General features: G+C 48.6%; 1 long non-coding RNA gene and 1 pseudogene across 2 annotated transcripts in view; both read right to left on the reverse strand.

Annotated features, from left to right (window-relative positions):
* LOC310835939 (inositol polyphosphate 5-phosphatase OCRL-like) overlaps nucleotides 1–12,484 on the reverse strand; it is a 188,263-nt pseudogene that overhangs the window by 101,885 nt on the left and 73,894 nt on the right. The window lies entirely within an intron of this gene.
* LOC310836016 lies at nucleotides 4,630–5,617 on the reverse strand. Its single transcript, XR_014559835.1, has 3 exons — nucleotides 5,567–5,617; nucleotides 5,250–5,329; nucleotides 4,630–4,721 (listed from the first exon to the last, which is right to left on the reverse strand). It is a non-coding gene; the product is annotated as an uncharacterized lncRNA (long non-coding RNA).

A 12,484-nucleotide genomic window follows, 5' to 3' on the forward strand; every position in this document is an offset into this window, starting at 1 on the left:
CACAAGGTCAAACAATGCCTAACCACACCCCTAACAAAGTTGTGATGATTGCTACGAGGTAGGCGAAAACCAAGTGTCCAGTGCCAATTTGCCAAGTCGTAAAATTCCTACCAGGCCCCTCGGACAACCAAGGCGACCAACCAAAGTCCATAGCAAGGCCATTGCCTAACCTGCAAAATAGGGAGGGAGGGCGGTTGATTGAGGAAGCGAGCCAAAGAGGAAGTTCTCTGGGGGTTGGCTGGCCGGGTTCTGACGTGGCCAGGATCCCATAGGCAACAGGGGACAGAGTCCCCCGCCCCTGGTGGGGAGTGGGTGGCCACGTGGTCCACTGCAACTCCTCCCCACTGGGAAGTGGAGCGGATTTCCCAAGACATATCCTGTATTTGCATGTTACCCCAACACATTCCTCCTATGTTAATCATGTATAACCTTCCCCTTTTCTGATGGAGTGGTGATGTTTAGCGAACTGTCTGCTGGGATAAGATAGGAACTTTTAAAAGTCCTTGTCACCCCGTTCTCCGGGTTCAATTCGTCTCTGAACCTGTTGCGCGATAAACTTTGGTCTCCGCTATTTGCTCTGGTTGGTGGCGGGACTTCTTCTTTGTTCCGCAGGGACCCACGGGCTCTGAGCAGCCTCCCACCTGGATTTTTCCGTAACAACAGAAACTCAACTAACCCTCTTGAGAGAAGAAAGGTGGCTTTTGCTCCCGCTGCAATGTTGTAATCTAAATAAGCACATCTTCCTACAATTTTCTATCAGATTATTTAGATTTGGTAAAGAATTCTTATTGCTATTCTTATTGTATTGATTATTACAATTGATTTATGTAGTTCTGATGGTTTAGCTGCCTTGAGCATGAAAATAGAAAGGCAGGATACAAACCTAATCTAATAAAGAGCCCCTCCTCCTCCTCGTCCTGAGCCTGGGGCAGGACCGTAGCCTGAGAGAGAGAGAGGGTTGCACAGTTCCCTGATTATTTTGGAGGAATTCCACACCACACATTTAAAGCTCTTACACCACTTGAAAGAGTCCAGGCTTTCCCTCAAGAATCCTGGGAACTGTAGTTTGCCAAGGGTGCTGAGAGATGTTAGATCTGTAGCAAACAGAGGTTCCCAGGATGTGTTGGGTGAATCTGTGACTCTTAGTGCAATGCTTCTTGAAATGTGTGGTTGTGACCATTGTCCTCATAACAGCACTGGGGTTCGGATTGCAGTGTGTGTGTGTGTGTGTGTGTGTGTGTGTGTGTGTGTTGCAGAATGGTTTAATTAGCTCATTCTCCTCCTAGCACATCGTCTTCATTCAACTCTGGCTGTTGAATGAATGCTTTCTTATAATCATTCTTATGTTTAAGTGGGCTTTGGCCTCCTTCCAGACAGCAGCTTGAAAGGGAAGCAGAGGAAAGCTCAAATGATGACAGAAGGCAGGGGCATCCCACAACCAAGAGTTTTGGTTTGGATGTGACACTTTGAGAATTCCCCAAGCCATCCCGAAGCCCCAATTTCACTCGGCCCCATTTCACTCTGGTCCATCTGAGTATCTCCTTTCCACCTATGCCTCCCCTCCCCCCCCCAAATATTCACAATTAAGAAATCAGAAAACAACCCCCACCTCTCTTTCGACAGAACTAGATGGAATGATCAGGCATAGCAACTCCTGCAGAGAGGATAAAACTAAAATGTTTCAAAGGGACACATTTATCAAACAAGATATCTGCCCATAGCTCAGTCAGTAGAGTGTGAGACTCTGCATCTCAGGGTCGTGGGTTGGAGCCCCACGTTGGGCAAAATATTCCTGCATTGCAGGGGGTGGACTAGATGACTCTTGTGGTCCCTTCCAACTCTACAATTCCATGATATCCTGTGAGGAGTCGTCTGAAGTGAAGGCAGAAGACAGGAGTTGATCATCATGTGAGCTGCGCACAGGTGGGCTGAAGCGAGCTGCTGACCAGTCCTGTGGAGCCTCCTTTTATTGAGACAAATATGCAAGCTAGGCAGATACATTTTGGGCTGTGACCTTTACACACCTTTGGTCCCGAGATCGTGGGGTGGTACAAAGTTATTTTGGCACCTGTTTCCACCGCATCATTTTCCCCTTGCACAGTGTATGACGAAGGAGACAAAAGGTCTCAGGGACAAAGGTTACAGATGGGACACCGCAGACTGCTGAGACCGCAAAAGGTCAGACAGAGGGAACGATGTTCCAGACAGCCATGACTTTGTCTGTGAGGGGGAGTATGCTACGCACCCCAGGGTCACGCGTGCAGGCAGACTGTGGCTGCCTGCTGGTGGGGAGTGTGCTCCCTCCGGACCCCACTGCCCACTCCGCAATTATCCCTACAGTAGTCAACTGAGTTTTACTCAGAAGAGATGCGTCAAAATGAACACAGCTATGTAATTTGTGCCCATCAATTTAAATAGGTCTGCTGTGGAAAGGACTGATGTTGACTACAACCCTGATGTTTTCTGATTATTTTATAGAGCATTTCCCTCAATACCAAAAAATGGAGGCAGAGACAATTTACTGAATTTCAAAACCACCGAAGCTTTATTGAATGAACGAATCAATTTATTAGTCACAAACCAGAATATGGACTTATACAGAGATAGAGAACATGTAGAAGAAGAAGAAGAGTTTGGATTTGATATCCCACTTTATCACTACCCTAAGGAGTCTCAAAGCGGCTAACATTCTCTTTTCCCTCCCCCCCCCCAACAAACACTCTGTGAGGTGAGTGGGGCTGAGAGACTTCAGAGAAGTGTGACTGGCCCAAGGTCACCCAGCAGCTGCATGTGGAGGAGCGGAGACGCAAACCCGGTTCCCCAGATACCGAGACTACCACTCTTAACCACTACACCACACTTGCTCTCATATATATGTAGGTTAAAATCAAAATCTATAAGCTAGAACACAGTAAAGAATACAGATGTGAAACTATTAAAATGTGTAGTTTAAGACCTTAACCGCTAATTTAAAATATGCATGTCAATGCTTTATTATAATTAAGGCAGGTAAAATAATTATTACTCTTAATAGTATTCATTGCTATGAGGCTTCTTGAAGCAATTCAGAATACAATCAACATTAGCAGAACACTTTCCTTAACAAGGACAACTTAAAAAGCAACAATTTAAAAGCAATAAAAAAGTAATATTGAATAGAAAAGAATTCTAAAACAACAGCAATGATCACAATTAGCAACAACACACAATGAAACAGCAAGCAAAACTTGCCACTCCATCATCGCTGAGCCTTGAAACTTGTGTCTTCTCCCCATAATCGAAACTGACATCAATTCTTATGTCATCTGGAAGAGAATGAAGGAGAAAAGAGATGAATTTCTGCCACATTTACTGATTCACCAAATTGACCTGCCCCCCATTCCACCCCATTTACAAGGAGGCTTCCAGGGCTGGGGTTCTATTTATGGATCCTGTCTTTGGTGGCAACGACTCCTTCCAAGCCTGCAGTTTGGTCATCTTTGTGCTGTGGCAGGATTTCACAGCCACATGACCCAGGAGGTCTGCATCAAGCAAGGATGCTGCAGCTACTGAGTGGGCTCTCCTTAGTCTGGAAAGTGTGTCCCATGTCCCCAGGCTGTGGGTGTTACCTTCTTTGGGGCAGAAGTGAGCCAGCTCCAGAGGGACGAGAGCATGCTGTAGGGAAAAGAAAAGACTGTACTGGATCAGATGACTGATCTGACCCTAACCCCCCCCCCCCAATAATGGGTGCAAGAGAACATGGAAGCAGACCCAAGCCAGGGAAGACTTGCTTCCATCATGGGATGAGTGAGTTCTATTGCCTGGCCCCAAGGTGGAAGTGTAAGATCAAGGAAGAGGGCAGGAAAGGTCTCCAGCCTGGTCCGGCATCCCAGGGACACACATTGTGTTGTGCGCCTGATACCAGACTGTGATTCCTCCTGTGGGAATCCTTTCACAAGCCACTCTGGGAGCCTCTTGGAGCTGTGAAGGTGCCAAAGGTGAGAGACTTACCTTCAGGCAACTTGAGCCTTCTTGCACAGGACATCAGCCAGCTAATGCCACTGACTGCCAGTTGCCTCTCCGCTGCAATCGCACTTGTTGTGTAACCTCTTAGTTCCTGTGGGAGGAAAGGGGACCTCAGAATCAGGAGGCTGGTCTGGGGAAAACAGGCAGACCACTGTGAAGCCCTTTACACGCTCAGAGAGAGATCTGTTTCTGTTCTAAAATGGCAATGTCCTCCAGCCCCAAATTGTAGCTCTGCATCCAAGGCCCTCCTTTGGCTGTCTGGGCAAGTGGGCCTTTGCTGGCTGGTCCATGTGGCCAGCTTGCCTTACAAGAGGGGAAGGGCCCAAGAGGTGCACTGCTAGGTGGCGGCTTCTCCATGAAAGCTTTCTAGGTCCAACAGCCACTGAGGCCATCAAGATACTTACATTCATCAGCAAGTTCAGGGTCTTAGTGCTTGGGGCCTCCCAGAGGAGGCCTCCCAGCATCAGAGTATAATGTTCCTCTAACTCCTGCAGGCAATGGCAATGAGCGAGAGGATGCGCCAAGCAGGGGAAAGAGAGATCAGATGTTGAGCAATGCTTAAAGCGTGTGAAGAAGAAACAACAACTACAGAAGTCAAATTTCAAGGCTAACAACTTACCTGCTTGTCGGGCTCAGTTTTGACCTCAATGACCGCCGCAAAGGCTGCATGCACAATCAGGCTGTGGAGCTTCAGTGGTAATTTGGGCTTCATGAGGCTGGAGAGAAGGAGGTAAACCGTTTTAGACTCTGTCTCCTTGGAGTCTTCCTCATATTGGGGGGGCGGGCAGGGGGAGCATCAAATACATGTCATTCTCTTGAAGTTCTAGTGAATGCATGTGTTAGCTTAAATCACTTTTGACAATCAAGCAGCGTATAGATTTTTCAGGGTAAAAATGAATAAAGGTAAAATTAAAATAAACACACGAGGGCACTGTTTATGCGGCAGTCTACCTGGCACTTGGTTGCAAGCCTCTAGGTCTTTGTTAATCCCACCCCTAAAAGCTGAGCCATTTCGCAGTCATCTCTAGACAACATAGCTTCTATTTTCTCTCTCACATCTCCACTCATCCTGTAAATAGTTGCTGCATGAATAAAGCTTTTTGAACGCAAGAAACCCAAGAAATTGTAAGCAATTCTTCCAATCGAATTCACTGCAGTGGCAAGGTCTGGTAACACCTTTCCACATTCTGCTCCCCCCCCCCCCCCCCGCCAGCTCCTCGTCAAGCTCAAAAAACCCAGTATACCTCAGTTGGTAAAGGGCTTCCAGTGCCATAGCAAGGACCAATTCAGGGTGCGTAAAGCACGCAATCCGTCCCATGAGATCCTGATAGAGAACAGAGGGCGGAGGGGGGAAACGTCAGTTCCCTACGGACATCAGGTGGATTCCTCCAACCCCAAACTCAGTGCAGGAATTGGCAATGTAATGCCAAATGCCTGCACAACCCTTCTCTTGGCCAGACCCTGCCAGGCCTTCCTTCTGCCCAGCACCCCCCCCCCCAATCCCATCCCCAGCTCTCCTGCCCACCTCACCCCTGGATACCTCATGCAACCTCTCACTCACCGCAATTGCCTTGACGGCCATCTTCTTGGAGTACCTCAACCTGTCCTTTTCTCTCGCACGGGCCTCCGAGCAAGTGGCCAGCACGCAGGAGAGGAACATCTCATACTTCTCCAGTTGCTGAAATGGCAAGAGTCAGGCTGTCAGTTCATGGCAGGACGGCTTCTCTGCATCTGAGACCGCCAAAATGGGGGTATAAGCAGCATTGGTGGATGGGGGGGGGGGGGTTTGAGGGATTTCGTATGTACTGTGCTGTTTTCTCAAATACTAACCACAGGCGATGCCCAGACCCTGCCAGTCTCTGAACCATCTGCAACAAGAGAAGCAGGAAAGGACATGGGGGCAGGTTAGTTCATTTCTACTTATTTTCCACAGTTGAGGATTAGAGCATTAAGGCCACCCCTCCTTACGCTCCAAAATGAAAAGGAAGCATTTGCTCACGTGGGTCCCCAGCAACCCTGGACTTCTGGGGGACTTTGCGGGTCCCCTTCTTCTTGCGGGCTGCCATGTCCCTCAGTCGCCTGAACCTAGAAGAGAAGGAGAGGGGAAGCCCTTGTTGTTGTTGTTGTTATTGTTGTTGCTATACCGCCCTATACCCACAGGTCTCAGTTACAACCAGTGCTTTTTTGGGTGAATCTTTGCACTTTTGTTCATTTACTGTACTGCATTTATTTCCCCCGATTTGAACTATAAAATGGTGATTTTCTTGAGTCAAAATGAGAGTACCCAAACATTTTTTTAAATAGAAAAAAGCACTGATTACAACATAAAAATCGCAATATAAAAACACAAAATGCATAGTAAAGGTGAAAAACAACCCAGTAAAGCCCCCTCCCCAACAAGTGATGCTGACACAAAACCCCACACATACAGGGGAAACTCGGGAAATTAGAATATCGTGGAAAAGTTCATTTATTTCAGTAATTCAACTTAAAAAAGGTGAAACTAATATATGAGATAGACTCATGACATGCAAAGAGAGATATGTCAAGCCTTTATTTGTTATAATTGTGACGATTATGGGGTACAGCTGATAAAAACCCCAAATTAACAATCCCATAAAATTAGAATATTGTGAAAAGGTGCAGTAGCTATTCAATCCATAACACCTGCAATGGGTTCAGTAGGAAGCACAATCATGGGGAAGGCTGCTGACCTGACAGTTGTGCAGAAAGCCAGCATTGAGACCCTGCATAAGGAGGGAAAGCCTCAAAGGGTAATTGCAGAAGAAGTTGGATGTTCCCAAAGTGCTGTATCAAAGCACATTAATGGAAAGTTATGCGGAAGGGGAAAGTGTGGAAGAAAAAGCTGCGCAAGCAGCAGGGATGACCACAGCCTGGACAGGATTGTCAGGAAAAGACCATTCAAACGTGTTGGGGACTTTCACAAGGAGTGGACTGAGGCTGGAGTTAGTGCATCAAGAGCCACCACACACAGAAGGATCCTGGAGCTGGGCTTCAAATGTCATATTCCTCTTGTCAAGCCGCTCCTGAACAAGAAACAACGTCAGAAGCATCTTGCCTGGGCCAAAGGGAAAAATAGAACTGGTCTGTTGCTCAGTGGTCCCAAGTCCTCTTTTCTGATGAGAGCAACTTTTGCATCTCATTTGGAAACCAAGGACCCAGAGTCTGGAGGAAGAATGGGGAGGCACACAATGTCAGATGCTGGAAGTTCAGTGTGAAGTGTTGATTTGGGGAGCCATGCCATCAGCTGCTGTTGGTCCACTGTGCTTCATTAAGTCCAGGGTCAATGCAGCAGTCTACCAGGAGATTTTGGAGCACTTCATGCTTCCTTCTGCAGACAAGCTTTATGGGGATGCTGATTTCATTTGCCAGCAGGACTTGGCACCTGCCCACACTGCCAAAAGTACCAAAACCTGGTTCAATGCCCATGGGATTACTGTGCTTGATTGGCCAGAAGACTTGCCTGACCTGAACCCCATAGAGAATCTATGGGGCATTGCCAAGAGAAAGATGAGACACATGAGACCGAGCAATGCAGAAGAACTGAAGGCTGCTGTTGAAGCATCCTGGTCTTCCATAACATCTCAGCAGTGCCACAGGCTGATAGCATCCATGCCACGCCACATTGAGGCAGTAATTGATGCAAAAAGGGCCCAAAACAAGTAGTGAGTACATATGCATGCTTCTACTTCACAGAGGTCAAATATTGCTCTATTTGCAATCCTTGTTTTGCTGATTTCATTTCATATTCTAATTTTCTGAGATTGTTAATTTGGGGTTTTCATCAGCTGTATGCCATAATATCACAATCATAACAAATAAAGGCTTGACATATCTCGCTTTGCATGCCATGAGTCTATCTCATATATTAGTTTCACCTTATAAGTTGATTACTTGAATAAATGAACTTTTCCACGATATTCTAATTTCCCGAGTTTCCCCTGTACACTAAGTAGAAGGGAAGCATTGCCACCCAACCCCACCCTCCCCCTCTTTCCCCCTCTGTTCTTCCTAACCCAACACTGCATGAAACACTAATGTCTCACAACAAATGAAACTGATCTGTAAAAAACACAACTACTGATACGAAAGGGGGGGGCATGCCTTTCTTCACCCTTCCGCCAGTCACCAGAGGGTCTGAGGTGATGACCTCAAGGGTACCCAGCCCCACGCGGACCCCTCAGCCCCCACACCGTTGCACAAGCACCGCACTCTACCCCAAGCCCCATAAATAAAGTGCCTTTTCCCCTTTCCTACACCGATCCGCTATTACGGGCGAAATAAGCCCAAATTCTTATGTCTTCCCTCCCGCTCTATCTTTACTGTGGGTTGACCGTATGAAGCTGTATTCCCTATCCTTTCAATGGGTGCGTTCTACCCAATCAGAACCATGCATTCATCTTGCAGAGCTAGCTCAGCGAGCTCCTGCACGCCTCATTTAACCTCTTGACAAGCTGCTGATGGCTCCCCGCTGGGAGAACAATGGAACCGAAACTTGTGAACTCATAAAAGTGTCAAATCTTGCTACAATGTATCCATTTTGTTTCCGACCTCAATTATCAATATAAAATGGACTAAAATCTTTAAAAATTCGTATAAAATCAACCACAATTCCGATTTTCTTGCTTTTGGTGCCAATCAGCTCAGTCTCTCCAGGACTCCATGACACCTCCCCTGCCCTCCATGATCCCTCAAGCGAAGTGTCACGTACTCAGGAAGACCCTAATCCTGTCAAATCGCTCTGCCAAGCCTTTCCTCCGGGCAATGCCAGGTGGCAGACTATGCATACATGGACCATTGTCTTCTCATCACCGGTACTCAGGATGTGCTTATCTGTGCATATCTCCAGCTCTGCATATTCCCCCCTCCCTCCTCCATATGTTAATCCGGTGTAACCCAACCTCTTCCTAATGTATTCATGATGTAATCTGTGTAACCCAACCTCTTCTTAATGTATTCATGATGTAACTGTGATGTATTTTGCACTGTATTCTGGGACATGGAAGGAAGTTTTAAAAGTTCATGTCACCCCTTTCCCGGGGTTCAATCTTGCCTTGAACCTGTTGCGCAATAAACTTGGATCTTCTGCAGCTTGCTCCTGTCTCCGGCTGAGCTCATTTTCCTCCGCAGGGACCCGCAGACTTAGTCCGACGAGCTGGGTGGCAGAGCAGACTTGCACCCAGATTTTACGGTAACATTTGGCGCCCGAACAGGGACGTGCGGTTCTCCTGTGTTGCTGACCAGGGGCCCTGAAATCTTCAGCCGGCTCCGGGCCATTTTGCCTGGGAAGATCCTTTTGGACCTCCGGCCATCTTCTGGGCGGTAATCGAACGCCCCAGGAGTTCAGCCGGGGAGCAAAGAGGGATCCAGCCGGCTTATTCATCGATCCCGGGATCACAGTTGAAGACGCGTGAGTATAATGAAAAAGGGAAATCCAGTGCACTGGTGGGAAGGGGGTGGTAATCTCCTGGCAACTGAATTCTCTGCCCTCCTCTCTATCGCTCCTTCTTACCTTTCTCTTGGTCCGCTTAGTGAGAGAGACCATGGACCGCTGCTCAACCCGAAAGGGGGGTTCTGAGCTCTATCTCTTTCTCTTAAAATCCCCAGCCAGCCGCACCAACTGGGAGCCCGAAAGTAAGACGGAGAGAACCAGCTTGAAAGACAGCCGACTCACCACAACGGGCATCCCATTTGATAGCAAGGGGTTGGAGCTCTCTTTCCGAACTTCCCTAGTGCCTGGCAAGGGGGCAGGAAGGGGTCTGGCTTTCTATCATTAATCCCAGCCACACCGGTCGGTGCAACGTAAGTGAGCCCACTTCCGAAAGCAAGGGGGATTTTCGGTTCAAAACTCTATCCAGGGATCACCCGATCTGGCACCGCACGGCGCGGGCGTTCAGTAGGGCCCCTTTTCCTGAGATTGTGACGATAGGTAGGAGGTTGCCAGGAGGGATAGCCCAGGCGGAATTGGGTGGGATTTGGCAGAGTGGAAAGGAACTCCAGGTTTTGGAATAGGAAGTAAGGAAAGGAACAAAAGGAAACCAGATAGTTAGAGCTCACTAAAATCACTAGGAAGTTGCCAAGCAACAAGAAATAGGAAAACCCTAAATAAACCCCTGTACAAGTTACCCAAATCCTCATCGACCCCTCTCTTTCTCCCCTCTCTACCCAGACACGCGTGAATCATAACATGGGTAGCCAGGTTTCCAAGCATGAGCGGGCTCCCTCTGGGAGGAAGGCTTCTAGAAAGCCTTCCCAGTCCCAGAGAGACCCCGACTCCCCTCTTGAATTTGTTATCACCTATTGGAAGTCGATTCCTGGCCATAAGTTGCTGTCAAAACAAAAACTAGAGGACCTCTGCAGAGAGACCTGGCCCGCCAGTACCGCCTCCGCGAAACCAGAGCAACATTGGCCAACAGGTGGCTATTTCAATGAAGACTGCCTGAAAATACCTGATGGAGGAGAAGCCCCATCGGTTAGAATATTTAGCCGCCTTCGAGGCAGTCAAAGGACTGCTCCAAGCTCCGAGAGGAGCCCCATCCTTCCAGCTGCCCATATTAAATCCCGGAAGGCAGCCTCTGCCCCCCCCCCCCTACGAGGGACACCCCGCAGACGACTCTATGGAACAAGCCCTGATCCCTTTCTACTATAGAGAGCCCACGCCACCCACCCCTAACAACAATTTGGATAGCGGCGAGGAAATGGGGGAGAAGGAGCACGGGGGGGGGGGCACGAACCAAAGACTCACACGATTGCAAGCCAAAGCAAAGAAGAGCGCCACCCCAGAGGACCCTAGTCCTGCAGAAAAACCCATAGAAACCCCGGGGACTTCTAGCCAAACGAGTCCTACAGCAGTCCAGATGCCCCTAAGGGCCTTGCCAATTCCACCCCTTCAACCCAACGGACCCCCCCGGATGGTATACACGCACCAACCCTTTTATACGGCTGACCTAGTAACCTGGTCAAATTAAATGCCTTCCCTGAGGGACGATCCGGATAAGTGCCACCGTCAAGTCAGCGCTATTTTCTCCACTCACAAGCCCACTTGGCCAGACATCCATGTCCTTTTGAACGCCCTCTTTAACGAAGCCGCGAAGGCGGACATTCTGGCCAAGGCTGGAGAGGCGATAGAACTCCCGGACTACCAGGCAGGACAACCCCAAGGGGTAGCGGCTCTCACAGCTCAATGCCTACGTATTGAACCAACCTGGGACTACAATACCACCAACGGGATCTGGTGCTTAGATTTATTTAAGAAGGCAATATTAGACGGCATAAAGGCTGCTGGACAGCGTACCGTCAACTGGACGAAGGTCCAAACAGTATTGCAAGGACCAGATGAGCACCCATCGGATTATTACACCAGGCTGGTATCAGCTATTAAGACATGGGGGGGGGGGGGAATAGACCCGGAAAACTCCCAGCATGAAGTTATCATAAAGGGCTTCTTTAAGGACCAAGCCAGCCCAGACATCAGAAAAGCCCGAAACCTCCAAATTGGATATGACAGGGAAAGTATTAGCGAGATCTTGTCTATAGCCAAATCGGTTTACAATTCCCGGGATGAGAGGAAGCGAAAGGAAACCAAGCCTGAAATTGAACAGATCTTAGCCCTGAGCATGGAACCTAACCCCAGCCGGGGCAGAGGCTTTGGTCGAGAAAGAGGGGTCCGGGGAGGAGGACCCCTCAACCCCTACAGGCAGTGGGGACCCACCACCGGAGGATGTTTCCACTGCCAAGAAGAGGGACATATAAAAAGGTTCTGTCCCTATCTTAACACAGCAGCCTACGGGGGGCAAGAATTTAAACCTCTATATGACAAAACCAACTATTCCCCTTTCCCATCATGTCCCAACATGACCCAGGGATATGGAAACCAGCCACCTACAACCTATGCTCCACAAGTACCCTCTGCGCCCTACAGCTCGCAAGTGCCCCCAAATTAACTACCCAAGAACCAACGACCTCAACCAGGTCCAAGGACTCAAATGCCCGCCATAAATCCACCCACTCACCCTTGGACTAACGCCACCACTCCTCCCCTACACCCGCCAAATCAACCACCCCCCGACAATCAGGAGACATATTGACAACTAAAAGGGGATCCCGACCCAACCCAGGCCATTTGTCCCGTCCTGACATTATCACCAGAAGACCCTGTTTGCACTATCGAGATCGATGGCCATCCCTACCAATGCTTATTAGACACAGGAGCCACATACTCCACCTTAACCGACAGCCACCTGGAACCAGGGTCGGAAACCAGAAAGGTCATGGGACTGGATGGGACACCCTGCACTTGCCCGCTCTCACAACCGGCTAAAGTCACTCTCGGACCCCTACTGGTGGAACATACTTTCCTCCTGACCAGCAGTCCCGTAAACCTCCTTGGCAGAGATCTACTCTGTAAATTAAATGCTACAATAAAATGTTCCGGGGATGGCATCTACTTATATATGCC

Source organism: Podarcis gaigeae (genome assembly GCF_964106915.1).
Source record: "Podarcis gaigeae genome assembly, chromosome: W".
Lineage (NCBI taxonomy): Eukaryota > Metazoa > Chordata > Lepidosauria > Squamata > Lacertidae > Podarcis > Podarcis gaigeae.